Raw genomic sequence first — 27,929 nt, 5'->3', positions numbered from 1 at the left:
AGATCCACATACTGTAAATATAACCTGTAACCGTCTTGTCTTAAAAAAAAAAAGAATACACCAGTGACCATCACCATCAACATTGGATATGAAAAAACAGCAAAGAATGTAACCAAACAAGTGTGATGCATACACTCAGACATTAGATGTGGGTTGCCTGAAACCAAAGTAGATACTAGTAAGTATGTCTTACAAGACTCAATAAATAAACATCTTTAATGCAGCCGTCTCTTCCCAACTTCAAGGACTTTTTAAAAAAGAGCCTGTCATCTCTCCTGTCTTATCTGATCTGGTCAAGATTTGCATTCTTCATGAAATACCAATTCCGAATCATAATTTTTTTTTTTAATAGCTGTGCATTGTTCCGTGCCTCTGTTATTCCTCCTGGTAAAGTATGTAAAATTTCTCCCTGGCAATCGTGCCAAGAGTCTAGTGACACACTCTATTGATCAGAGGAATAGTAATGTTTATCATCTGTGTGTCTGTTTTTACCATTTGTGCGTCATCTGTTCATTTCGCATGCAAAAAAAAACTGATGGAGTTTTTTTTTTTTTAGCTTCTTCCAGTATTGGTTAACGAAATCAGACAACATGAGGATGCAAGTAGGATGCCATCAGTCTGCAGGAGAGAAGAGAGGATCACTTTGTGCAACTACAACCCATGGTCCAGGTCAGTACTCTTCCCCTGTGTACTGGAGTTGCATGAATTTCTTGAGCTTTTGGGTTCCCCGGCGCAGCGTTTGGTTCATTGGCCTGGTGTGACATGTCGCTATTCAGGCTAATCATAAGCTGAACCTGGGATCCCAAAAGGGTGTGAAATTCATGACCGTGTATGGCCAATATGGCTCCCCTTATTATACAACCCCCACCCACCAATTGTGATAAACCCAATCACAATACAGCCACTGTGACAAAAAATAATAATAACCCTTACACGTGCCAACTAAAAATTCCTCGCTCTCAATAAATCTATCACATCAACCCCAACTAAAACTAACCACCTACCACAAAAAAAAAACCTAAAAAAGGGGAAGGGCGGGTGGGTCACTTTCAGTACTTCCTAACTGCCAGTGTGCCCCGTTTTCCCGCACTTTTTGATTATATAGCCCACTCACAACCCCTCCCTCACCACCTAACAGCCAATAAAATTTACTCAATTTTATTTAAAAAGAGCCCATGCCCAAGCACAGTCATGGGGGGCCTACATACAGCTCCGCCTATTCCTGCCCCCTCCTTGACCGTGTATGGCCAATATGGCTCCCCTTATTATACAACCCCCACCCACCAATTGTGATAAACCCAATCACAATACAAATAAAAACGTGACACCAAATTCTTTTGGATAATTATGGCCACAGCGGCCAGTTTATTAACAAACAAACAAAAAACATTTTATTCAACATTAGCATAATTTATGCAAATTAGAGGGGAGGGTTCTTGGAGCCCACCGGGAAAAATTCTGGCTTAAATTATTTTGGCAAAACCAAAAAACATAAAACACCTCAATTTTACCCCCAGCCGTACCACCAGCTCGAGGGCACCATAATTCCCGTTTTGGGAAAAAATTAACCACCACCAGCTCCCATGGTAAACACCCCGTCCAGAGCCTGTAACCAAAATGCCAGAACAACAAACCCGTTTGACTGTCCGGAATTTCCTTCAAATTCCTTCGCCGCTGAATCCGCATAAACTCCAAGAACCCCAACCCCCCGCCACAAACTCGCAGCCCTGAACACCTCAGGCCTGTGAGTGCCCCAAAGCCACCAACGCTTTTTCAATTCCTTCCTGAATGGACAAGGCCCATAAATCAATGCCAATCTCGTTCAGGTGCACCCCGTCTTCCTTCCAAAATTCACCAACATCTGACTCTAAATCAAAATGCCGCACACATATACCTCCATTTCTGGATACAAACTTGCTAATAGCTCTATTTCACTTCACACGAGCCCTGTTGATCCCCTTTACGGACCGCGCACCCCTCCATTTTTTATGGGGGACAATATCTGACCATACCGTTAGTACCCCAGGGAAGGACACCCACAACCGGAGAAAACCAGAATGAATATCCCGTATCAAATCCTTCACCTTTTTGGCGCCTAAATCATTCCCACCCAAATGAAACGCCACAATATCCGGTGCTCTATTTAAGCGGGCAGCACGAGAAAAATAATGCATAGCCCTGTTCCAAACCATACCCCGAAAACCGAGCCACCGAACTAAAGCATCCTTACGGCTGAAACCTAATTGCCTACCGTCAGGCCTGGCATCCGCCCGAAGCGCCCCCAATAAACAAAAGTATGTCCGAAAATCCAGACAAGATAAGGATCCAGACCTGCAATATACAATAACAGTAACCGTTAAAATAAAGCCAGTTACAAAAACAAACCCTTAATGCCGAATATAAGACAAATAACGGCTTGAACTCCAGCGTCCAATACGCTTTATGACCTCAGGCCCCAAGCCTAGGCTATCAGCCTCCGACGCTGCCCCTATCCTGAAGGAATGCGATCCAAATTCGTCCCGCGAAAAACCTAAGGCCCTCAAGCATCTATGCATAATTGCAATGAATTGGAAACGGGACAAGAAAACCCCGTCCTGATGGCACAACAGTGGGCCCACACGGCCAACCCATAAACTCCAATACTCCCGTAAACATTGTTCAGGGCACATAACTGACCCCGTAACCTTACCTAAAACAACCCTTTTACCGACCCCCATTTGATCCGTCTTGGAACGCCGGATCCAAAACACGATGCCCTCCGTCCAAAAATCAACATCCTGAGCCAATAAACCACCCGCAGTAACCCTGCTGCGTGACACCAACTCCCCCACTCGTAATGCCCCAAAAAAGGCCAGGGAAAAAGCCAACTGAAACAACACCGCTTCGAAATGAGAGCAACACAAATCAACCAAAACAACACCCAAACGTTCAAGAACCTGAAACGATATAGGCCTGCGCCCATCAACCCTTCTAATATCCCTACGATAACCTTTTAATGCCTGCCGCACTAAAAAATTCTTCGTCACGTCTACCGAGCCCTCCAGCTTAAAACCAAAAGCTAACCCAGTCACAAACTTATTAACTTTGGAAACCGACCAACCTGCCTCAGCTGCCCTACCGACCAAAAATAAAACAGCTAACAACTTGTCCTCCTCGGACTCCAAGTCCCACCTTTCCAACACCGAACTACGCCAAACCTGCCAGGAAGCTTCATATGCCGCCCAAGTCTGACTCATAACCGAGGCCCGAATCAACCGTCCCGCTCCTCCATAGGAATCCGCCACAAGTGCGAAGGGCATACCGCTCCTGCTGCGTCCACTTCTGGTGCCAGCTCCCGGAAACGCTCCCACTGTAAATGAGATAATGCATCCGCTAACGAATTTTGAACGCCCGGAACATGCACCGCCGAAATCCAAGTATTGATCCTCAAACATCTTAAGACCAGTTCTCTTACCAACTTTATCACTGGCGGAGACGATGCCGATAGCGAATTGATCACCGCCACCACACTCATGTTGTCACAATGAAATCTAATCCTGCGATTAGCAAACGCGTCCCCCCAAATGAACACTGCCACCACAATGGGAAACAACTCCAACAAAGCAAGATTCTTCGTGAAACCGCTCGCGTGCCAGGCCCCATAACCTACACTGCCTGCTGCATCTGTGTAAATTTCGCTGTCAAAATTGTTAACCACCTGCTGCTGCATCAAAGAACGACCGTTATAGTGCACCAAAAAATTTTGCCATACCAAGAAGTCGTCCTTATGCTCCTGACCAAGTGGAATGAAATGATGCGGAGCACGCACCCCCGCCGTCGCCCTGGACAACCTCCGACAAAATATACGTCCCATGGGCATGATCCTGCACGCAAAGTTCAGCCGACCAAGCAAAGACTGCAACTCTTTCAATGTGACCTTCTTGAGCCTGACCACGCGAACCACCTCCTGCTTCAGAGCCAACAATTTATCATCAGGCAACCGGCATTCCATGTTTTCTGAGTCTATCAAGATCCAAGAAAACACAAAACCGTACAAGGGCCCTCGGTTTTTTCCTTAGCAAGGGGAACGCCAAAATGATCCGCCACCCACTCCATAGCCGCCAATAAATTCCTACACACATTCGAATCCGGAGGACCTATGAACAAAAAATCATCCAAATAATGAATGACAGATGGGACACCAGCCACCTCTCTAACAACCCATTCCAGAAAGGTACTTAACGTCTCGAACAAGGAACACGAAATGGCACAACCCATCGGGAGACATCTGTCCACGTCATAACCATCATTCCAAAACATACCCAACAACGGTATACTGTCCGGATGAATAGGAAGCAAACGAAAAGCAGACTCCACGTCCGTCTTTGCCAACATAGCTCCCGGCCCATACAAACGCACCCAGTGAACTGCCATATCAAATGACGTATAAACAACCGAACACAACTCCTGAGAAATGCCATCATTCACAGACAACCCCTTCGGGTATGACAAGTGATGAATTAGGCGAAATTTATTCGGCTCTTTTTTGGGAACCACCCCCAGCGGGGAAATGATCATCCCGTCAATCGGTAAACAAGGAAACGGCCCAGCAATTCGCCCTAACTCCACCTCCTTATTCAACTTGTCACTCACCACACCTGCATGAACCATAGCCGACCTCAAATTTTTAAGCGCAAATGGAACATGTTCCGGGGGAGGGATACGAAAACCGTCCGCAAAACCCTCTGTAATAACACTAGCCTTCTCCCGATCCGTATACCTACTTAGAAAGGGGGCCATCTTTTCCAACCTCACCGGAGTCACCCCCTTGACCGGTACCCACTGCCGACTTGCCTCTTGCTTTCTTGAAGCATTTGGAAGCACCGTGCGAACCTCCGTTGCAATGGGAACACACATGTTTAAACTTGCAGGTGTTACCAAATTTACACTGGCTCTCATTAAATTGCCAGCAAGTTCCGGTTTTTTCCTTAGCTCCCTGTCCTCCTTGACCACTGCTGCTGTGTCCCGCCTGCTGGCCAGCATTGCTTCCGCTCCCATGAAAGGACTGCCCATACCTACTTGGAGCCATCACTTTTAACCAGAGCCCTATGTCCTTTTGATCCCAACGTATCTCAGGCCGAACCGCCTTCCTCTGCCTGAACTGTTCATCATAGCGCAACCACGCCTGTCCACCATATGTACGTTGCGCCTCCCCAATCGCATCCAGATAACAAAATAAGCCGGAACAATTCTCAGGGACCTTCTCACCTATTACACTCGCTAGTATAGCGAACGCTTGCAACCAGTTAACAAACGTCTGCGGTATAAGTCGCCACCTCCTCTTCTCCTCTTCCTCTTTCTTACTATCATCCTTTTTTCCTTTATCAAGATTAAACTTTTCTAGCGGGAGTAATGAAAATATCTCCACATAATCATCACGCCAGATCTTTTCCTTAACCTCCTTCTTCAAATGAGCCCCCAACGGCCCTTCAAAACAGACGTACACCTCGCCTTTAGCTCTATCATCCAACTTCACCGTGTCCCCTTTATTCTTTTCCATTTTCACGGATACTGACACACCAGACACCGATGGCGACTGCTCGCCCGTTAACAAACCCCCCGTATCAATTACGGACTGCTTCAAAACCCCAGACCCAGGGGTCCATGCCCTGGCTGGTGATACCCTCGCCTCTCTTCCCGCCCCGCTCTGCAAGCTGCTCAAAAGTTGTGAAACACTCGCCAATACATCCCGCAGTGCGGGCTCCGACAAACCACTGCTCCCCCCAATATCAGACGCCCGCCTCCCCGACGCCTGATCAGCTCTAACCTCCCCATCAAAAGCCCCTCTGGGCGACAAACTAGACATAGAGTGATACTCAACGAGCTGCACAGGTGCTGTGTCCCTGCCAGCCGTGCGTCCTGCATCCTGCCGCTCATCCCCAACATCCTGATCGCCGTCAGAAAGAGATTCTTCAGCACCGTCGTGCTGCTCCCGGCCCGCGCCCCTAGCCTCCACGTCACCAGGGGGGACCGGAGCGTCAGCTGCTCCATGCTCGACCGACCTTCTCCTGGACCTGGACCATACTTGTCCTGAAGGCCTCAGCTCCCCCTCTGGCACCCGACCACTCCTCCTGCCAGGCAGTGGTGCACCACTGCCCGCCGCTCTTCCTGTCCGGTGCCCGTCTGTCGTTGTCCTCTGCTCAGACGCCGCCTGCAACACAGCTTCCACCGCCGGCCGACGTCCTGTGCGCCCTCTGGACATTCCTGCTCCTGCCGTCCCCCGTCCACTGCTGCTGGAACGATCCTCCATACCGCTGGAGCCTGCTTCCGTAGAAGCGCTGCCACTTGCTCTGGCCGCCATGGTATTCCCCCTGGGCTCCGGTCCTGCCACTGCTGATCTTCTGGTCCTCTGTGCCGGGGACCGCGCCGCTGCAGTAGTAACATCCGGCGCCGCTCTTCCTCGTTGTGCTCCACTCCTGCTACAAGCGCCAGCCGGCCGGCGTGGAGGATTCCTGCCGGAGGGGACGCAGCGGGGGGACGCCACACCGCTGCACCCAGCCTCCGCAGGGTCCCCGGAGGGGCTCCTAGGCCTGCGCCGACCGCGCACGCTCACCTCAGGTGAGAGTCGTTGCGGGGGCCTCGTGCGCCGGCCTCTCCTGCTGCTTGCCTCCTGAGCTCCGGCTGTACCGAGCAGCGCCATCAGCTGCTCCTCCAGCCAACCGCCTCTCCTGGACCTGGCTGCCTCCCGGAGACGACCCACCAAAGCATCCACCGATTCCATGCTCCTGAGGTAAGGCAAATATGGAGGGGTGTGCTGCTCTGTCACTTTCAGTACTTCCTAGCTGCCAGTGTGCCCCGTTTTCCCGAACTTTTTGATTATATAGCCCCCCCACCACCCCCACTCACAACCCCTCCCACACCACCTAACAGCCAATAAAATTTACTCAATTTTATTTAAAAAGAGCCCATGCCCAAGCACAGTCATGGGGGGCCTACATACAGCTCCGCCTATTCCTGCCCCCTCCTTACAGCTCCTATCCATGTCCAACGACTACTGACCTGGATGTGAAGTCTGTTTTTTGTTAGTTTTTTTTTTTTTTTTTTTTTTTTTTAAATCATCGAGCCGTACACTTGAATGGACGCATTTGGTCCTAGTATCAGACCAAAGAAGGATGTCTTCATTTTTTTTTCATGCAAGCCATCAGTCAGTAAAATAAAAAAACCTGATGTGAAAAACCTCAGACCATATAAAGAGTCAGTGTTCAGGTAGGGTTTTTATGAAAAGACAGTAAGGGGAATATTGTAATTTTCGACACACTTCAAAAATGTCGATGTCAACAGCTATCTCGAATTTTCTAGCGGCCACTTTTCCAAATGGATCAAAAATATTCCATATGGACAATAGTGGAGGATTAGGAAGAACTGTGCTCTAGATGCTGATTTTTTTTTTTTTTTTTTTTTTTTTTGAGCGAATCAAAGATATTGGAAAAAGATTCCATGAAAAAGGATAGCCTAAAAATATTCTTAAAGATGCATTTAATTGCAGAAAAAAATCTCAGACAGAATGCCTTTCCAAAAAAAACCCAATAAAATGAAAAATCAAATAAAAACCACCAGTGCAGTGAGAAATGATAAGAATAAATCTGAATATGATCGTAGCAAATTTAAATCCAGCTTCATAACAACCTTCAACAAGTCAAATCAATCAGAACTTCATTGTCGAAACATCGGTCCATTATTCAAAGTGACCCTTTACTGACAATGGTTTTACCCGAACATCCAGTAGGAATTTGAGCCTTAAAAATCATGTAGCCCCCTGTTGTATTAAACCAATGAATAAAATAACTAAAATCAGACTAGGGGGATTATGGTATCCTTTTTTTTTCAGAATAAAAAGGATATGTTACGGGCAGCAATTCTAAATGTAAATGTTACTTGATTATAAAGCCTGGCTGCTCAACATTTACAGAGATGACAACCAGAGAGACTTTAATATTAATCTGTTGTTTATTGTGGAACATCCTTTGTGATTTATGTGCTTGAATGTGATTGTAATCTACAGTATGTGTGAAGGACTACAGAAAAACATAGATATAATATCAAAAGTGGGGTTTTGATCCATAATCTATAGAGACACTTTTTGTTAGAACACAAGAAAGACAACACAAGTCTCATCTGTGCATAAACTGGATGAGTGCAATCCAATGAAAAATCTGATTGCACTCTGTTATTCAATGATTCTGTTCTGTGATTTTTTTTTCTTCCTCTTTGGAATCTAAATGAGAGAAAAATGCGGCATTCTGCAAGTGCCCACGTATATCAGACGAGACTCGCCAATCCAAGTTAATAGCTGCGAGAAAAACATTGCATGGCACACAGACTATGCGTGGGGCTGACAATTTTTACACACACATCTCAAAGGAAGGACAACATTTCATCAGCCAAGTACAGTAAATTCACAGCCCGAACCGTCAGATTAGTATAGATAGAATAGATAGTGAGATATATACACTGGTAAAATCAGTGTTTTGCGAGTGTATTTTACTGTATATTTATTTAGCGAATAAATAAACTAAATGAAAAAAAGTGTGGGATCCCACTCATCTATCTATATATATAATTGTCTAAGGGTTTTTCCGTCTGTCTGTCTGTCTGTCTGTCTTTCTGTCTGTCTTTCTGTCTGTCTGTCTGTCTGTCTGTCTGTCCTGGAAATCCCGCCTCTCTGATTGGTCGAGGCCGCCGGGCCTCGACCAATCAGAGACGGGCACAGCATGGCGACGATGATGTCATAATGGAAATCCCGCGTCTCTGATTGGTCGAGGCAGCCAGGCCTCGACCAATCAGCGACGGGCACAGTATCGACATAGATGTCATAATGGTTGCCATGGCGACGATGATGTCATAAAGGTTGCCTCGACCAATCAGCGACGGGCACAGTCTGCCGCGAATTCTGGAATCATCATTGTCCATATACTACGGGGACATGCATATTCTAGAATACCCGATGCGTTAGAATCGGGCCACAGTCTAGTATATATATAATTGTCTAAGGGTTTTTCCGTCTGTCTGCCTGTCTGTCTGTCTGTCTGTCCTGGAAATCCCGCGTCTCTGATTGGTCGAGGCCGCCAGGCCTCGACCAATCAGAGACGGGCACAGCATGTCGACGATGATGTCATAATGGAAATCCCGCGTCTCTGATTGGTCGAGGCCGCCAGGCCTCGACCAATCAGCGAAGGGCACAGTATCGACGTAGATGTCATAATGGTTGCCATGGCGACGATGATGTCATAAAGGTTGCCTCGACCAATCAGCGACGGGCACAGTCTGCCGCGAATTCTGGAATCATCATTGTCCATATACTACGGGGACATGCATATTCTAGAATACCCGATGCATTAGAATCGGGCCACAATCTAGTTTTTAATAACCATCTAAGGGAAAGCAGACAGCTGTGAGGTGGTCTTAACCCCTTCATGACCTTGGGATTTTCCATTTTTCCGTGTTCGTTTTTCGCTCCCCTCCTTCCCAGAGCCATAACTTTTTTATTTTTCTGTCAATTTGGCCATGTGAGGGCTTATTTTTTGCGGGACGAGTTGTACTTTTGAACGACATCATTGGTTTTACCATGTTGTGTACTAGATAACGGGATAAAAATTCCAAGTGCGGTGAAATTGCAAAAAAAGTGCAGTCCCACACTTTTTTGCTAGGTTCACTAATTGCTAAAACTGACCTGCAATTATGATTCTCCAGGTCACTACGAGTTCATAGACACCTAACTTGACTAGGTTATTTTTAATCTAAGTGGTGAAAAAAATTTCCAAACTTTGCTAAAAAAAAAAAAAAAAAAAAAAAAAAAAAGCGCCATTTTCCGATACTCGTAGCGTCTAGATTTTTCATGATCTGGGGTCGGTTGAGGGCTTATTTTTTGCGTGCCGAGCTGATTTGATTGTTTTTTTTATTGATTTATTTTGAATGGGGCGAAAGGGGGGTGATTTAAACTTTTATATTTTTTTTTTATTTTTTTCACATTTTTTTTTACTTTTTTTAACTTTTGCCATGCTTCAATAGCCTCCATGGGAGGCTAGAAGCTGGCACAACACGATCGGCTCTGCTACATAGCAGCGATCTGATGTTTGCTGCTATGTAGCAGAAATACAGGTGTGCTGTGAGGGCCGACCACAGGGTGGCGCTCACAGCTGCCGGGGATCAGTAACCATAGAGGTCTCAAGGACCTCTATGGTTACTATTCAGAAGCATCGCCGACCTCCGATCATGTGACGGGGGTCGGCGATGCGCTCATTTCCGGCCGCCCGGTTAAATGCCGCTGTCTGCGTTTGACAGCGGCATTTAGTTAATAGCGGCGGGTGAATCGGGATTTCACCCGCCACTATTGCGGGCATATGTCAGCTGTTCAAAACAGCTGACATGTCCCGGCTTTGATGCGGGCTCACCGCGGAGCCCTGCATCAAAGCAGGGGATCTGACCTCGGACGTACTATCCTGTCCGAGGTCAGAAAGGGGTTAATAATCTGTGAAGGGGTCAAGAACCATGGATCTTCCCAGCCCATTAGTATCACTTCACAGCTGTCTGCTCAGCCTTAACTGGTTATTAAAAAAGCCCCCCCCCCCCCCTATTTTGAACAACTAGCAATATGGACTTTGGTGGACCCTATGGATTATTTGTTTTATGGTAATAAAAGGGTAAAATGGGGTAATTGCTAAGAGTGTTTTTTTTACAGTAAAGGAGTTTTATGTGTGTTTATTTCGTTTGACTATGGGGTTATTAATGGAGGCATCTGACAGACACCTCTCCATTACTAACCCCAGAGCTTGATGTCAGCGGACATTACACAGCTGACATCAACTCCAAAACTATTACACTGATTAGCCTCGGCTCGTCCCAATGTCCCTGGTGTGTTGGCAAACGCCAAAATTGGAGCATCTAATGGATGCGCCATTTCTAAGGTGACTGAAGGCTGGTCCTATTTGGCTGGGAAGGGGCCAATATATATTGCCCTTCCCAGTCTATTAATATCAGCCCGCAGCTGTCTGCTTAGCCTTAGCTGGTTATTAATTATAGTGGGGACCCCATGTCATTTTTTTCAGTCTCTCTTTCTAATAACCAGTAGAGGGTAAGCAGACAGCTGTGAGATGATAAAAATAGGCTAAAAAGGGTCACTTTTGGACCCTTCCCAGACTATTAAGGCCACCTCACAGCTGTCTGCTTTCCCTTAGCTGGATATTAAAAAGAAAAAAAAATAAGGGGGATTCCATGCCATTTTTTTTTAATTACATTTATTCCTGAAAAGCTGCTAGATAAGCTCCACAGAGCTTATTGAATATCTGAAGGCTATCTCTCTCTTTCTATCTATTTATATATCTGTATATAAGATTGCTTTGTTACTTTGAGAACTAGCTTTAAGTTGCATAGAGAATACAGTATGTAAAAGATGATGTTAAAAATGCATTGCATATGGATGCATACGGGTGTCATGCATGTGTCGTAATAGTACGCCCATGTCAGACTCCTCTTGTTTGCCTGCACCTTTCTGGGCACATGACAGCTGATCTATACAGCTGACGTGCCCGCAACAGCCGCTGGTGGAATCGCGATCCAACCGCGGCTGTTAACTAGTTAAATGCTGCTGTCAATCTCTGACATCTGCATTTAAAGGGACTCTGTCACCTGAATTTGGAGGGAACAATTTTCAGCCATAGGGGCGGGGTTTTCGGGTGTTTGATTCACCCTTTCCTTACCCGCTGGCTGCATGCTGGCTGCAATATTGGATTGAAGTTCATTCTCTGTCCTCCGAAGTACATGCCTGCACAAGGCAATCTTGCCTTACGCAGGCATGTACTATGGAGGACAGAGAATGAACTTCAATCCCATATTGCAGCCAGCATGCAGCCAGCGGGTAAGGAAAGGGTGAATCAAACACCCGAAAACCCCGCCCCTATGGCTGAAAATTGTTCCCTCCAAATTCAGGTGACAGAGTCCCTTTAACTTGCTCTTACAGGAAGTGTGTCACTAATCCCGCCCATCAGTGACCCCGTTGCATAATTGCGTGTCACCGCTGGGTTGGCTTGGCAACCAGAGGTCTGCAGGAGACCTCTGTTTGTCATTGCCAGATTTCTACGAGCGCTGCCCGAATGGTTAGTGCCATTAGCAAGTGAGCATTTCTGCTTCACACAGGCGATCTGGTCATCACTTGTGTGTAACAAAGGCGATCAAAGTACTGCAGCTTCTAGTCTCCCATGGTCTCCCATGGTTTTTTTTTTTACTTTTTGCATGCTTCAATTGTCTCAATTGAAGCATGCAAAAAGTAAAAAAAAAAAAAAGTTTTCAAAAATATAAAAAAATACAAGTTCACATCACCCCCTTTCACCTCCTTAAAAAAAAATCAAATATAAAAATATTTGGTATCGCACACAGAATCAATATAAAAAATAACTAACCCAATCGCTAAATGGCGTAATGAGAAAAAAATTCAAAACGTCAGATTATGTTTTTTGGTCACCGCGACATTGCAATAAAATGCAATAATTGACAAATAAAAGATCATATCTACACCAAAGTAGTATCAATAAAAACATCAGCTCGGGCCGCAAAAAATAAGCCTTCACTCAGCCCCAGATCACGAAAAATGGAGAAGTTACTAGTCTCGGAAATGGTGCCTTAGTTTTTTTTTTTTACAAATTTTGGATTTTTTTATACCACTTAAATAAAAAAGAACCTGGACTTGTTTGGTGTGTAGGAACTCATAATGACCCAGAAGAATCATAATGGCAGCTCATTTTTAGCATTTAGTGACATGGTAACAAAAAAAACAACAACTTTGGAATTGAACTTTTTTTTGTAATTTCAACGCACTTGGAATTTTTTTTCCCGTTTTCCAGTACAAGATATGTTAAAACCAATGGTGTCGTTCAAAAGTACAACTTGTCCTGCAAAAAATAAGCCCTCACATGGCCATATTAACTGAAAAATAAAAAAGCTATGGCTCTGGGAAGAAGGGGATAAAAAAAAAAAAAACGGAAAGTCAAAACCTGAAATACCCCTGGTCATTACGGGGTTAATTGTCAATTTATTAATTTCCAGGTGAATTAAAAAGGAATGGCAAAACACAAAGTTGTAAAATAAAAAAAAAAGTGTGAGTTCTGCCAAATGATTGGAGGCAGTGGCACTAACAAAGCTTTGGATCCTGTTGGCTTTCTTTGACTTGTCCTTGAAGCCACGTGGTGGACCATTACCTATGAGCCCACCATGCATCCCTGAGAAGTTCCTCTAGGGAGAGGTTTTTTTTCTTCCTTCAATGCTACTTTATTTTGCGTTGAACCTCCGCATAGGAAAACACAGTCTACTGCACTTTCCTGTACTGTTAATTAACAGATGTGCAGGTTGATACCTGGGAACATTTCTTAATGTGTTTTCCAATGGACTTTTCTTTATAAGATTTAATGTCAGCTTATGTAAAACACATATTCATTAAATAATAACAAAAAAAGTGTAAAAGAAAAGAAACCAAACGTGTAAAGATAGTCATGGGAGAGTGGGATGTCATTCTCCGTTTTGCTATGGGGCTCCATGACTATTGAATCATTTTACAAATGATTACGTAAGATGAGTAAAGGTCTTAAGACGTGACATCGATGGAGGGAAGTGAGGGGTGGCGTTCTTCGTGTGATCCGTGTCTCTCCAGTGTATTTTTAAGGCTGCATACCATGCCATCCTGACACAATCTGCTGGTCTACGCTGTTGCAGCAGCATTTCAGACATTTTGATCATCTGACACTTCCGGTAATGTGAGCGTTGGGTGTATTTGTGTTGGTATGTACGTGGTATCCTTTATGTCTCGGGCAGAATGACAGAAGTGCCACCTAACACGAGTTTATACAATCCTTGAAGTCAGCCAAGTATTCTATGTTAAAGCAGAATTGGAAATTCCAGTTCTGCTTAGTACAGTTATATGAGCATATTTTTAATCCGTTGTTGCCTCTCGCCATACATGTACAGATCTGGGAGCCTGGCATAGCACCTAGCGTGGCACATTTATGGTTCCGTGGTTGCGTGATCACACCTGTTGTGATTGAAAACGGCCAACCTCAAGCAATGGCGTTTAAACCCTTATAATCCATGATTGTGAATAGTGATCGGGACAATACTATGGAGACCATATTCCTTTGTTACCTGATCATTGAGCCCCCTGACGAAGGTGTGATCGCCGAAACGCGCGTTGGGGCGGAGGCGCGTCCCCAGGAGTTCCTGTTCAGAGTGCGGTGGGTACTTTGCGGCCGTAAGATTTTATTTATACGTAGACTCTGTGCATATGCCTTTAGTTTTTGGCAGTGGATAGGTGCCTTATTTGTGGCCTGTTATGATATCCCTTACTCCTCCTATTGGTGCATAGGTGTTATTTATGGGCAAGTCCGCATTGTAGTTTTTCCGCATGGCTTCCTACCTATAGGTTATATATTTTTTGTTATGTATATTCTGTTGTTTAATTTTTTGGTTTTTCCCTTTTGCTGATTTTTTCTTATAGCCAATATACTAATATGTCATCATTACTTCAGTGAACAGTTCTTCCTGGGCACGCGCCCCCTGCTATTTATCCGGTACTACCTGAGTAGTGTCGCTAATTGTCCTTCCATTCACTTGTGTTTTATTATTATCTAATAAAGTTTGTATTTTTTTCATCTACCTTATTGGACCATATGTCATCATTTTTCTGAAGTAGTTATATATAATTGATGATAGGCCCTATGGGTCTGGGTCACCAATGGTACAGATTACTGGTACATTGTATATTGCCATGGTGGCTAGCTATATAAGTCGGTATTTAGTACAGTTATATGAGCATATTTTTAATCCGTTGTTGCCTCTCGCCATACATGTACAGATCTGGGAGCCTGGCATAGCACCTAGCGTGGCACATTTATGGTTCCGTGGTTGCGTGATCACACCTGTTGTGATTGAAAACGGCCAACCTCAAGCAATGGCGTTTAAACCCTTATAATCCATGATTGTGAATAGTGATCGGGACAATACTATGGAGACCATATTCCTTTGTTACCTGATCATTGAGCCAGATGATCATTATGACCATCAGTTCAGTGTATAACAAAATCTGTGAGGACTGCCCTTGAATATTTGAGGTAGCGTTCCTGTCATTTTAGGTGACTTTTCAGAATAGCTTGTCTTGTGAGCACATGAGGAATATCATTAATTTTGGCTATTGTACAACTTTTATTCTGCACTTTTCATCAGGTTTCCTCTCTGCAAGCTCTTTAATTTTCAGTTCAATTTGAGCTAGTGGGTGGAGTAGCTGCTCTGATGTCTCCCATACACCAATCACACAGACATGGGGGGATTCCTCCTCTCCTGTCTCTATATAGCACATGTTTATAAGCAGCAGAATCAAGGACATTATATAACAGTATGAGCAGTGTAGCTGTGAATCCATTTGTGGGGCTGAGATTAAATACTAGAAAGCTACAGCATGGAGGAAATTATACAGCAGTGTAGCTGTGAATCCAGTTACAGAGTGAGATTAAATACTAGAAAGCAACAGCATGGAGGACATTTTACAGTAGTGTAGCTGTGAATCCAGTTGTGGGGTGAGATTAAATCCTAGAAAACAGCATGGAGGACAATATACAGCAGTGTAGCTGTGAATCCAGCTGTGGGATGAGATAAAATACTAGAAAGCAACAGCATGGAGGACATTAAACAGCAGTACTGATCAGTGTAGCTGGCACTGGAGTAAGAAGTAATGCTTACTGCCAGGAAGCAACTGTATGAAGGATATTATAAAGTAGTACTGAGCAGTGTAGCTGTATATTTGTTTCTGCCTTTCAGTGCTGTCTGTTTTTATCTGGTTTTCAAATGAAACTTGCCATTTCAAGTGAATGGGTCCATCCAAAAAATGGATTTATTGTCACTTTATTTTGCAGACTATCGGTCTGGGAATAAAATGGACGCGTAGACTGCACCATAGACTATAATGGGTATGTGATCTCTCTGGAAACAATTCAAATAGAACACATGCGTAAAACATATATGTCTGAATGAGGCCATACTTGAAAGATGCAGTCTCCCTGCCTGTTTTCAATTGAGCCGCTGTAATGAGATCCCTCAGTGAGCTGGCAATTCATCTTGTTTTGCCAAGGACAGATTTTAGGTTTTTTTTTTTTTACAGTGAAGGATGAGTTCAATGAGAAGTGTCTCATAAGCGGTGAAAGAAGCATGTATGTTTCATAAGATAGATTAAAAAGTGTCTTATACTTTCATGTACTATTGATTTATGCAAAGCTTATGAAAATGTCAAAAATAAGGCAAAAATATGAATGTTCCCATTCCTCTCACTTATCATGCCTAACAGGATGCTAGTGACCAAACATTTATTAGACGGGGATTGTTGTGAATTCCGTTCTCGGGCTCCCTCATGTGGTCATGAGTGGTACTGTGTGAGTTTGTTCTTGGGCTCCCTCTTGTGGCCTTTAGCGATATGGCTGGGCTCAGCTGCTTCATTTCCTTCTATGCTGGGCCTATTTAACTCACCTGGACCTTCATTTGTTGCCTGCTGTCGGTGTATTCAGTCCTGATTCTGAGCTCTCCTGAATATTCCTTGTGACCAGTCTCCTGCTGGAGAAGCTAAGTTTGCTTTTTCATTTTGCTCATTATTTCCTTGAAAACGTTTCTCAGTATATGATGAGTTCAGTCCAGCTCGCTATTATGTGATTTTTTTGCTTGCTGGTTAGTTCTGGGGTGCAGAGGGCACCCCTCACATCGTGAGTCGGTGTGGGGGTTCTTGTATTCTCTGCGTGGTTTATTTTTGATAGTTTTTGTACTGACCACACAGATTCCTATCTATTTTCTGTCTATCTAGTGTTAGCGGGCCTCATTTGCTAAACCTGTTTCATTTCTACGTTTGTATTTTCCCCTTAACTCACTGTTATTATTTGTGGGGGGCTGTCTATAACTTTGGGGTTATTTCTCTGAGGCAAGTGAGGTCTTTGCTTTCTCTCTAGGGGCAGTCAGTTTCTCAGGCTGTGAAGAGGCGTCTAGGTTTTTAGGTAACGCTCCACGGCTGCCTTTAGTGTGTTGGATAGGATCAGGATTGCAGTCAGTATAGCTTCCACATCCCCAGAACTTGTCCTATCATTCTGGTTATATGTGTCATGTCAGTTTTGAGATCCTACCACCGGATCATAACAGTACAGCAGGCCACAAAGTGTTAATGCAGCAGAAGAGGGAGAAGAGAAATCCTGAAGTCATTTTTTTTTTTTTTCTCTGCACTGTGTTTAGTCTCTCTCCTCCCCTTAATCGCTGGGTGGTTCTGAACTCAGCTGCAGATATGGACATTCAGAGTCTGTCTTCTAGTGTGGATCATCTCACTGCAAGGGTACAGGGCATTCAGGATTATGTAGTCCGCAGTCCTATGTCAGAGCCTAAAATACCAATTCCTGAGCTGTTCTCCGGAGATAGATCTAGGTTTTTGAACTTTAAGAATAATTGTAAGTTATTCCTTTCTCTGAGACCTCGCTCCTCTGGTGATTCTGTTCAGCAAGTTAAAATTGTTATTTCTTTGTTGCGTGGTGACCCTCAAGATTGAGCATTCTCTCTGGCGCCAGGAGATCCTGCATTGCTAAATGTGGATGCGTTTTTTCTGGCGCTTGGAGTGCTTTATGAGGAACCTAATCTGGTAGACCAAGCAGAGAAGGTTTTGCTGGCTCTCTCTCAGGGTCAAGATGAAGCAGAGGTTTACTGTCAGAAGTTTAGGAAGTGGTCTGTGCTCACTCAATGGAATGAGTGCGCCCTGGCGGCGATTTTCAGAAAGGGTCTTTCTGAAGCCCTTAAAGATGTTATGGTGGGGTTCCCCACGCCTGTGGGTCTGAATGAGTCTATGTCTTTGGCCATTCAGATAGATCGGCGTCTGCGGGAGCGCAAACCTGTGCACCATCTGGCTGTATTTTCTGAGCAGAAACCTGAGCCTATGCAATGCGACAGGATTCTGACCAGAGTTGAACGGCAAAACCACAGACGTCAGAATGGGTTGTGCTTTTACTGTGGTTATTCTACTCATGTTATCTCAGAGTGTTCTAAGCGCACAAAAAGGTTCGCCAAGTCTGTCACCATTGGTACTGTACAACCTAAATTCATTTTGTCTGTTACTTTGATTTGCTCTCTGTCATCCTACTCAGTTATGGCCTTTGTGGATTCAGGTGCCGCCCTGAATTTGATGGATTTGTCATTTGCCAGGCGCTGTGGTTTTATCTTGGAGCCTTTACAGTTCCCTATCCCACTAAAGGGAATTGATGCTACGCCATTGGCCAAGAATAAACCTCAGTACTGGACCCAAGTGACCATGTGCATGGCTCCTGCACATCAGGAGGTGATTCGCTTTCTTGTGCTACATAATTTGCATGATGTTGTTGTGTTGGGTCTGCCATGGCTGCAGGCTCATAATCCAGTCCTGGATTGGAAAGCAATGTTTGTGTCAAGTTGGGGTTGCCAGGGAATTCATGGCGATGCTCCTTTGGTGTCAATTGCTTCTTCTACTCCTTCTGAAGTCCCTGAATTTTTGTCGGACTACCAGGATGTATTTGATGAGCCCAAATCTAGTGCTCTACCTCCTCATAGGGATTGTGATTGTGCTATAAATCTGATTCCTGGTAGTAAGTTCCCTAAGGGATGACTTTTTAATTTATCTGTACCAGAGCACGCCGCTATGCGGAGTTATATAAAGGAGTCCTTGGAGAAGGGGCATATTCGCCCGTCCTCGTCCCCTTTAGGTGCGGGGTTCTTTTTTGTGGCCAAGAAGGATGGTTCTCTGAGACCCTGTATAGATTATCGCCTTCTAAATAACATCACGGTCAAATTTCAGTACCCCTTGCCACTGTTGTCCGATCTGTTTGCCCGGATTAGGGGGGCCAGTTGGTTCACCAAGATAGATCTTTGAGGAGCGTATAATCTTGTGCGCATAAAGCAGGGCGATGAATGGAAAACAGCATTTAATACGCCCGAAGGCCATTTTGAGTACTTGGTGATGCCTTTTGGGCTTTCTAATGCCCCCTCTGTGTTTAAGTCCTTCATGCATGACATCTTCCGAGAGTATCTGGATAGATTTATGATTGTGTACCTGGATGATATTTTGGTCTTTTCTGATGATTGGGAGTCTCATGTGAAGCAGGTCAGGATGGTATTTCAGGTCCTGCGTGCCAATGCCTTGTTTGTGAAGGGCTCTAAATGTCTCTTCGGAGTCCAGAAGGTTTCCTTTTTGGGCTTTATTTTTTCTCCTTCTACTATTGAGATGGATCCAGTCAAGGTCCAGGCTATTTATGACTGGACTCAACCTACATCTGTGAAGAGTCTTCAGAAGTTCTTGGGTTTTGCTAATTTTTACCGTCGCTTCATCACTAATTTTTCTAGTGTGGTTAAGCCTTTGACGGATTTGACCAAGAAGGGTTCTGATGTGATGAATTGGTCTCCTGAGGCCGTGGAGGCCTTTCAGGAGCTGAAACGTTGATTTTCTTCGGCTCCTGTCTTGCGCCAGCCCGATGTCTCTCTTCCCTTTCAGGTCGAGGTTGATGCTTCTGAGATTGGAGCAGGGGCTGTCTTGTCACAGAAAAGCTCTGATGGCTCTGTGATGAGACCATGTGCTTTCTTTTCAAGAAAGTTTTCGCCTGCCGAGCGGAATTATGATGTTGGTAATCGTGAGTTGTTGGCAATGAAGTGGGCATTTGAGGAGTGGCGACATTGGCTTGAGGGAGCCAAGCATCGTGTGGTGGTCTTGACGGATCACAAGAATTTGACTTATCTCGAGTCTGCCAAACGGTTGAATCCGAGACAGGCTCGATGGTCGCTGTTTTTCTCTCGTTTCAATTTCGTGGTTTCATATCTTCCGGGTTCGAAAAACGTGAAGGCTGATGCCCTTTCTAGGAGTTTTGTACCTGACTCCCCGAAAGTTTCTGAACCGACTGGTGTCCTCAAAGAGGGGGTGATTTTGTCTGCCATCTCTCCTGATCTGCGACGGGTGTTGCAGGAGTTTCAGGCCAATAGACCTGACCGTTGTCCACCGGAGAGACTGTTTGTCCCGGACAGATGGACCAGCAGAGTTATTTCCGAGGTTCATTCTTCGGTGTTGGCAGGTCATCCTGGGATTTTTGGTACCAGGGATTTGGTGGCGAGGTCCTTTTGGTGGCCTTCCTTGTCGCGGGATGTGCGTTCCTTTGTGCAGTCCTGTGGGATTTGTGCTCGGGCCAAGCCTTGCTGTTCTCATGCCAGTGGATTGCTTTTGCCTTTGCCTGTCCCGAAGAGGCCTTGGACGCATATTTCCATGGATTTTATTTCGGATCTTCCTGTCTCTCAGAGGATGTCTGTCATCTGGGTGGTTTGTGATCGTTTTTTTAAAATGGTCCATTTGGTACCTTTGCCTAAGCTGCCTTCCTCCTCCGATTTGGTACCACTGTTTTTTCAGAATGTGGTTCGTTTACATGGTATTCCGGAGAACATTGTGTCTGACAGAGGATCCCAGTTTGTGTCCAGATTTTGGCGGTCCTTTTGTGCTAAGATGGGCATTGAATTGTCTTTTTCGTCGGCCTTCCATCCTCAGACGAATGGCCAAACCGAACGAACTAATCAGACCTTGGAAACTTATTTGAGATGTTTTGTTTCTGCTGATCAGGATGATTGGGTGACTTTTTTGCCATTGGCTGAGTTCGCCCTCAATAATCGGGCTAGTTCTGCTACTTTGGTTTCACCTTTCTTTTGCAATTCTGGTTTTCATCCTTGTTTTTCCTCGGGTCAGGTTGAGCCCTCTGACTGTCCTGGGGTGGATTCTGTGGTGGATAGGTTGCAGCAGATTTGGAACCATGTGGTGGACAATTTGACGTTGTCCCAAGAGAAGGCTCAGCGCTTTGCTAACCGCCGTCGCTGTGTGGGTCCCCGACTTCGGTTGGGGGATTTGGTGTGGTTGTCTTCTCGTTATGTCCCGATGAAGGTTTCCTCTCCTAAGTTCAAGCCTCGTTTCATTGGTCCTTATAAAATTTTGGAAATCCTCAACCCTGTGTCATTTCGTTTGGACCTCCCAACATCGTTTGCCATTCATAATGTGTTCCATAGATCATTGCTGCGAAGATATGTGGTGCCTGTGGTCCCTTCTGTTGATCCTCCTGCTCCTGTCTTGGTCGAGGGTGAGTTGGAGTATGTGGTGGAGAAGATCTTGGATTCTCGTATTTCGAGACGGAAGCTTCAGTACTTAGTTAAATGGAAGGGCTATGGTCAGGAGGATAATTCCTGTGTTGTCGCCTCCGATGTCCATGCGGCCGATTTGGTTCTTGCCTTTCATTCGGCTCATCCTGATCGGCCTGGGAGCTCTGGTGAGGGTTCGGTGACCCCTCCTCAAGGAGGGGGTACTGTTGTGAATTCCGTTCTCGGGCTCCCTCATGTGGTCATGAGTGGTACTGTGTGAGTTTGTTCTTGGGCTCCCTCTTGTGGCCTTTAGCGATATGGCTGGGCTCAGCTGCTTCATTTCCTTCTATGCTGGGCCTATTTAACTCACCTGGACCTTCATTTGTTGCCTGCTGTCGGTGTATTCAGTCCTGATTCTGAGCTCTCCTGAATATTCCTTGTGACCAGTCTCCTGCTGGAGAAGCTAAGTTTGCTTTTTCATTTTGCTCATTATTTCCTTGAAAACGTTTCTCAGTATATGATGAGTTTAGTCCAGCTCGCTTTTATGTGATATTTTTTGCTTGCTGGTTAGTTCTGGGGTGCAGAGGGCACCCCTCACATCGTGAGTCGGTGTGGGGGTTCTTGTATTCTCTGCGTGGTTTATTTTTGATAGTTTTTGTACTGACCGCACAGATTCCTATCTATTTTCTGTCTATCTAGTGTTAGCGGGCCTCATTTGCTAAACCTGTTTCATTTCTACGTTTGTATTTTCCCCTTAACTCACCGTTATTATTTGTGGGGGGCTGTCTATAACTTTGGGGTTATTTCTCTGAGGCAAGTGAGGTCTTTGCTTTCTCTCTAGGGGCAGTCAGTTTCTCAGGCTGTGAAGAGGCGTCTAGGTTTTTAGGTAACGCTCCACGGCTGCCTTTAGTGTGTTGGATAGGATCAGGATTGCGGTCAGTATAGCTTCCACATCCCCAGAACTTGTCCTATCATTCTGGTTATATGTGTCATGTCAGTTTTGAGATCCTACCACCGGATCATAACAGGGGATATTTCAGACGAGATACGAGATTACATAACCTGGGGCATAATTATAATCACATTGTGGTCCTGGCACCTTAGGGGGGCCCTAAATGGTCTCTTTGGCCCATCACAGAAAATCTATAGCATTAAACACTCATACTTGTGGATCCTGTTTTTGATTTTGCTTTCCTAGGAACGTTTGTTTCACAATAATCGTGCAGTAGAAACAGGCTGAGGATTACCCAACCAACAAGCAAAATGCTCGTTCCTCAGGAGAAATGATATTTAGTTTTGCACAAAAGATCATTATTCTTATCCTATGTAAACAGGATCTGCGCTGCCGAAAACAATGGCAGCCTATGCGCACTGAACAATCTATTGCTTGTTCACTGCGTATCTAAAGCCCGGTCTGCGGCTTTTTAACGATCGCCGATAGGTAAATATTTAAGTGGTCATTTAACGCCGCAGAGTTGTCTGTTGTGCATGCACCGTCTGTACGTCATTCCCAAAATGCCCATATGTCCTAGTGACCCGACATATATTCCTCCTGACCCCTCCATACACATGAACTCTCCTTTTGGCTGAGTGTGCATGTGTTTTTAGTGGGTATAGGACAATAAACTGCTGTCACACTCCTCAGGCAGCGGCTTATCTTCCCTGAGATCAAGAGGTTTTAAAATTCAACATGCCAGATCCTTTTCTTTCCCCAATACCATGTTTCGTGGGAGAGAAGTGAGACCGCCATACACATTAGTCGGCCGTGTCACTGAAACTGGCAATTTTGCATGACTTTAATCTAATGTGTATGAGGGCACTAAGACTTGACCCATGTCCTGAGCAGGGTGATTTTGTGGTTTCCTGGAGAATTGCCATCTCCTCCATGAATAAGGGAAGTCTCACCTTTTTCCGAGACCCTTAACGATTTTTACAGACAGTTAGCAAGTATGCTTAGCGCACATAAATCATTGCTGAAAGTATTGTATCTTGCAATTATGGTAAAACACAGTGCAATTTTACATTTTATCTTCCCTATTTTGAACCTATAGGGTAAGCATTTCAATTCTTCACCTCTACTGAGGAGCATGCTTGCCATAAGCCATGTCCAATTGAGAACATTGCGCTGCTCCTTACAAGAGAGACCTGATATGCCGGCATATAACTCTATATCATCAGCAAAGGTGGATCTATAGGGGGTTATAAAGGTAGCAATCACCCCAGCCCTCATGCCTAAGGCTTCTTTCACACTTGCGTCAGTACGGGTCCGTCGCTAAGCGTTGGCGCAACGTACCGACGCACGTTGTGAAACTTCGGCACAACGTGGGCAGCGGATGCAGTTTTTCAACGCATCTGCTGCCCATTCCAAAGTCCAGGGAGGAGGGGGCGGAGTTCCGGCCGCGCATGTATGGGGTTACATACATACATACTTGTGGCAGATACTGAAGATGTCATTGACTCATGCATGACAACATGTAACATGACAGTGAGGACGTCACGGCTCCACCATTCACGCCCGTCTATCTTTTATCAATACCTGAAGAAATCCATAAACCCTGATCTGTCTTCCAGTAAAGACTTGAGGGCGGTGACACCTTTCTTATAAAACTATCCTAATGACGGCTTTTCATATTGATCAGATTAGCGCGGTATTCAGCCGTGACTCATAAATATAAAGATGACGACTCATAGTTATCAGCCTTGAACCTGCACCTGTATATTCAGGTGCTTCTCACTAAATTAGAATATCATCAAAAAGTAAATTTTTTTCTGTTCTTCAATGCAAAAAGTGAAACTCATACAGTGGCGGGAAAAAAGTATTTAGTCAGCCGCCAATTGTGCAAGTTCTCCGACTTAAAAAGATGAGAGAGGCCTGTAATTGACATCACAGGTAGACCACAACTATGAGAGTCAAAATAAGAACACAAATCCAGAAAATCCCTATGTGAGTGTTTGCCTTCCTCTGGATCAACAAGTTATGCTATAGTTTGAACTCCATCGACTTAAGTCTACATTCAATCTTAAAAACTATGAAACTACAGTGGCCTCTAAAAGCTTGGACACCCCTGGTCAAAATCACTGTTATTGTGAACAGTTAAGCAAGTTGAAGAATGTATTTTTACCGCTTTATAAATCACTGGTGAGGACACCTCTAGAATATGGGATCCAGTTTTGGACTCCTCATTTTAAAAAGGATATTTAGAAGTTAGTCAGTTCAAAGGCAGAAACTACATTATTACAAGGGATTACCTTTGGCCGCTCCTTATTACCAGCAGGCCTTTGATTTTTTATATTATATACTTGAATTTGAGGGGATTATATTATACACTGCTCAAAAAAATAAAGGGAACACTTAAACAACAGAATATAACTCCAAGTAAATCAAACCTCTGTGAAATCAAACTGTCCACTTAGGAAGCAACACTGTTTGACAATCAATATCACATGCTGTTGTGCAAATGGAATAGACAACAGATGAAAATTATTGGCAATTATCAAGCCCCCCTCAATAAAGGAGTGGTTCTGCAGGTGGGGACCACAGACCACATCTCGGTACCAATGCTTTCTGGCTGATGTTTTGGTCACTTTTGAATGTTGGTTGTGCTTTCACACTCATAGCATGAGACGGACTCTACAACCCACACAAGTGGCTCATGTAGTGCAGCTCATCCAGGATGGCACATCAATGCGAACTGTGGCAAGAAGGTGTGCTGTGTCTGTCAGCGTAGTGTCCAGAGGCTGGAGGCGCTACCAGGAGACAGGCTCGTACACTAGGAGACGTGGAGGGGGCCATTGGAGGGCAACAACCAAGCAGCAGGACCGCTACCTCTGCTTTTGTGCAAGGAGGAACAGGAGGAGCACTGCCAGAGCCCTGCAAAATGACCTCTGCCTGATGGCCCGACGTCCACAGATGGGGGTTGTGCTCACAGCCCAACACCGTGCAGAACACTTGGCATTTGCCACAGAACACCAGGATTGGCAAATTCGCCACTGGCGCCCTGTGCTCTTCACAGATGAAACCAGGTTCACACTAAGCACATGTGACAGACATGACAGAGTCTGGAGACGCCGTGGAGAGTGATCTGCCTGCAACATCCTTCAGCATGACCGGTTTGGCAGTGGGTCAGTAATGGTGTGGGGTGGCATTTCTTTGGAGGGCCGCACAGCCCTCCATGTGCTCGCCAGAGGTAGCCTGACTGCCATTAGGTACCAAGATGAGATCCTCAGACCCCTTGTGAGACCATATGCTGGTGCGGTTGGCCCTGGGTTCCTCCTAAAGCAGGACAATGTCAGACCTCATGTGGCTGGAGTGTGTCAGCAGTTCCTGCAGATGAAGGCATTGAAGGTATGGACTGGCCCGCCCGTTCCCCAGACCTGAATCCGATTGAACACATCTGGGACATCATGTCTCGCTTCATCCACTGTCACGTTGCACCATAGACTGTCCATTAGTTGACGGATGCTTTAGTCCAGGTCTGGGAGGAGATCCCTCAGAAGACCATCCGCCGCCCCATCAGGAGCATGCCCAGGCATTGTAGGGAGATCATACAGGCACGTGGAGGCCACACACACTACTGAGCATTATTTCCTTGTCTTGAGGCATTTCCACCGAAGTTGGATCAGCCTGTAACTTAATTTTCCACTTTGATTTTGAGCATCATTCCAACTCCAGAGCCCAGACCTCCGTGGGATATTAGTTGTGATTTACGTTGATCATTTTTAGGTTTTATTGTTCTCAATACATTCCACTATGTAATGAATAAAGATTTACAACTGGAATATTTCATTCGGTGATATGTAGGAGATTGGATTTTAGTGTTCCCTTTATTTTTTTGAGCAGTGTACAAAGGAAATGTGTCATCTTTAACTTTAGCCCTTTCAGTGATCATTTCATCTTCAACTTGCTGAACTGTTCACTCACAATAAAAGTAATTTTGACCAGGGGTGCCCAAAACTTTTACATTCTACTGTATGACCCAGTTCAATATAGAAAAAAAAAAAGTTATTCAGCTCACCATTAGATTAATTTCTCTGGCTTTGGGTGTGGACTCCAGGATGGTGCTCAGAAACAGCGGCTGAGGTAAACAAACAAAAAAGTTCCAGCAACAGACATCCAACATTATTGAGTGGGCGTTAAAACTTCATTTTATTGCAATGCCTTTAAAAACATGCTGTTAAAATAGTGAGTGAGGGATTACGCGTTTTGAACAAAAGTGTTCTTGATCATAACCATATACTATACACTTTTGTTCAAAACGCGTAATCACTCACTATTTTAACAGCATGTTAAAAAAATTGTCAAAGGTGGATAATTGCAGTACTGTGGAAGTTGTTAAATCCTCATATGAAAGCCTGATAAGATAAAGTGTCTGTGTGCACAGTGCTATCACATTAGTACCTGAGTGGTGTGTCAACACTGCTGCGTCACCCCGACGCGCGTTTCGCCTATTCTTCTTCTTGATAGATTTTTTTAAGTTGTCACCTAGTCACTTCTAGCTTTTTTATCCGTAGGGAAAATATTGAGGTTGTTTTGCACTTCTGGTCATTTCATTTTCTCCTGCCCTACTTTTTAGGTTCCTTCAACTAATTGGATGAAGATCTATTGATGCAGACAAGACCTGGTCCCTTTCATCAGACATTGGATGTGCAACATGCAGGTAAGTTGATATCAATAAGATCCCCAGATGTTATATAAGCAATGCAAAAATGATTTACAGTATGTGTTATTCTTTTTGGGCCTATATACATGATAATATATGGAAATGAACTATAGAATGTGGCTTCTTTTCCTTTGTATATTGATGGTGCTGTACCAAAGACAAATATGGCACCTAAAAGATAGTTGTTTTTTTTCTCTGGGAGAGAGATAATTTGCATATTTTTATTTTCCATTGAGTGTTGCCAATAACAAGACTTCATATTTAGCAAAAACTGATATTTGAGACTTTGTCAGGAAATCCAAACACAAATGTTAATGTCTTCCCTCCTATATTTGGATCTTCATTAGACACACAGTAGTCCGTAATTCTCTGGAGCATGTAGCCTCCTTTTTCACTTTTGCTTGTGCCATATATCCTCCATATCGATATATTTTTAGCAAGTTTCCTTGCCTTAAAGATGTACTTTTTTTTTTTTACTTTATGTAAATGCCGTGATTTTTATTTAGTTCAGTTCCACTCCGTTCTTGAAAAATGATCCCCCTTTTCCATGTATATACATTTTTTTTTTTTTTAGCCTTCATGACGTTTTTAGTGGGCAAAGTCCTCAAGAAGTTTCATAAAGAGAATAGTTACTGAGCAGGCCCACTTGGCTATGAAGATTATATTTATATACATTTAAGAGGGGGGCGTATCCTGGAGCTGCAATACCAGACACAGCCTATGGAGAAGAGTGGTGCTGTTGCCAAAATATATGCTGTGAAAGCAAATTTTTTCTTTCCGATGATGGACATTCCCTTTAAGCAACAATCTGATTGGCAACTTGATACCTTTCATCTGCACTAGTAGAATAATAATATTTTCTATTTAATGTGAGAATGTGGTACCAGCTGTTCTTGCATTGAACAATGCTTTAAGTATAGATATGCTGCCAAGAGACTTGAGCCTACGACGAATGCCAGACAATGGCTACACCCTGAAAGTAATCAGACTTCTATCCCCTGCAGCCATCGTACAAACGCTGCAGCAATCCCCCACTCTGCAAACTTCACTGCAGAAGACAAATATTGTATTTCTTGGTTGTTTTATATCCTGGATATAAAG

The 27,929-nt window shown here is 44.5% G+C and overlaps 1 protein-coding gene and 1 long non-coding RNA gene across 3 annotated transcripts in view; one reads left to right on the top strand and one right to left on the bottom strand.

Moving 5' to 3' along the window:
- The window catches only part of ANO1 (anoctamin 1), a 202,908-nt gene that overhangs the window by 110,203 nt on the left and 64,776 nt on the right, over positions 1-27,929 (bottom strand). The gene's annotated exons all lie outside the window — the stretch shown is intronic.
- Positions 59-26,801, top strand: LOC143809549 (uncharacterized). Its single transcript, XR_013222330.1, has 3 exons — positions 59-178; positions 557-669; positions 26,742-26,801. It is a non-coding gene; the product is annotated as an uncharacterized LOC143809549 (long non-coding RNA).

The sequence above is a fragment of the Ranitomeya variabilis genome, chromosome 2 (assembly GCF_051348905.1).
Source record: "Ranitomeya variabilis isolate aRanVar5 chromosome 2, aRanVar5.hap1, whole genome shotgun sequence".
Lineage (NCBI taxonomy): Eukaryota > Metazoa > Chordata > Amphibia > Anura > Dendrobatidae > Ranitomeya > Ranitomeya variabilis.
Note: the sequence above shows the minus strand (reverse complement) of the source record. Positions and strands in the feature narration are given on the sequence as shown.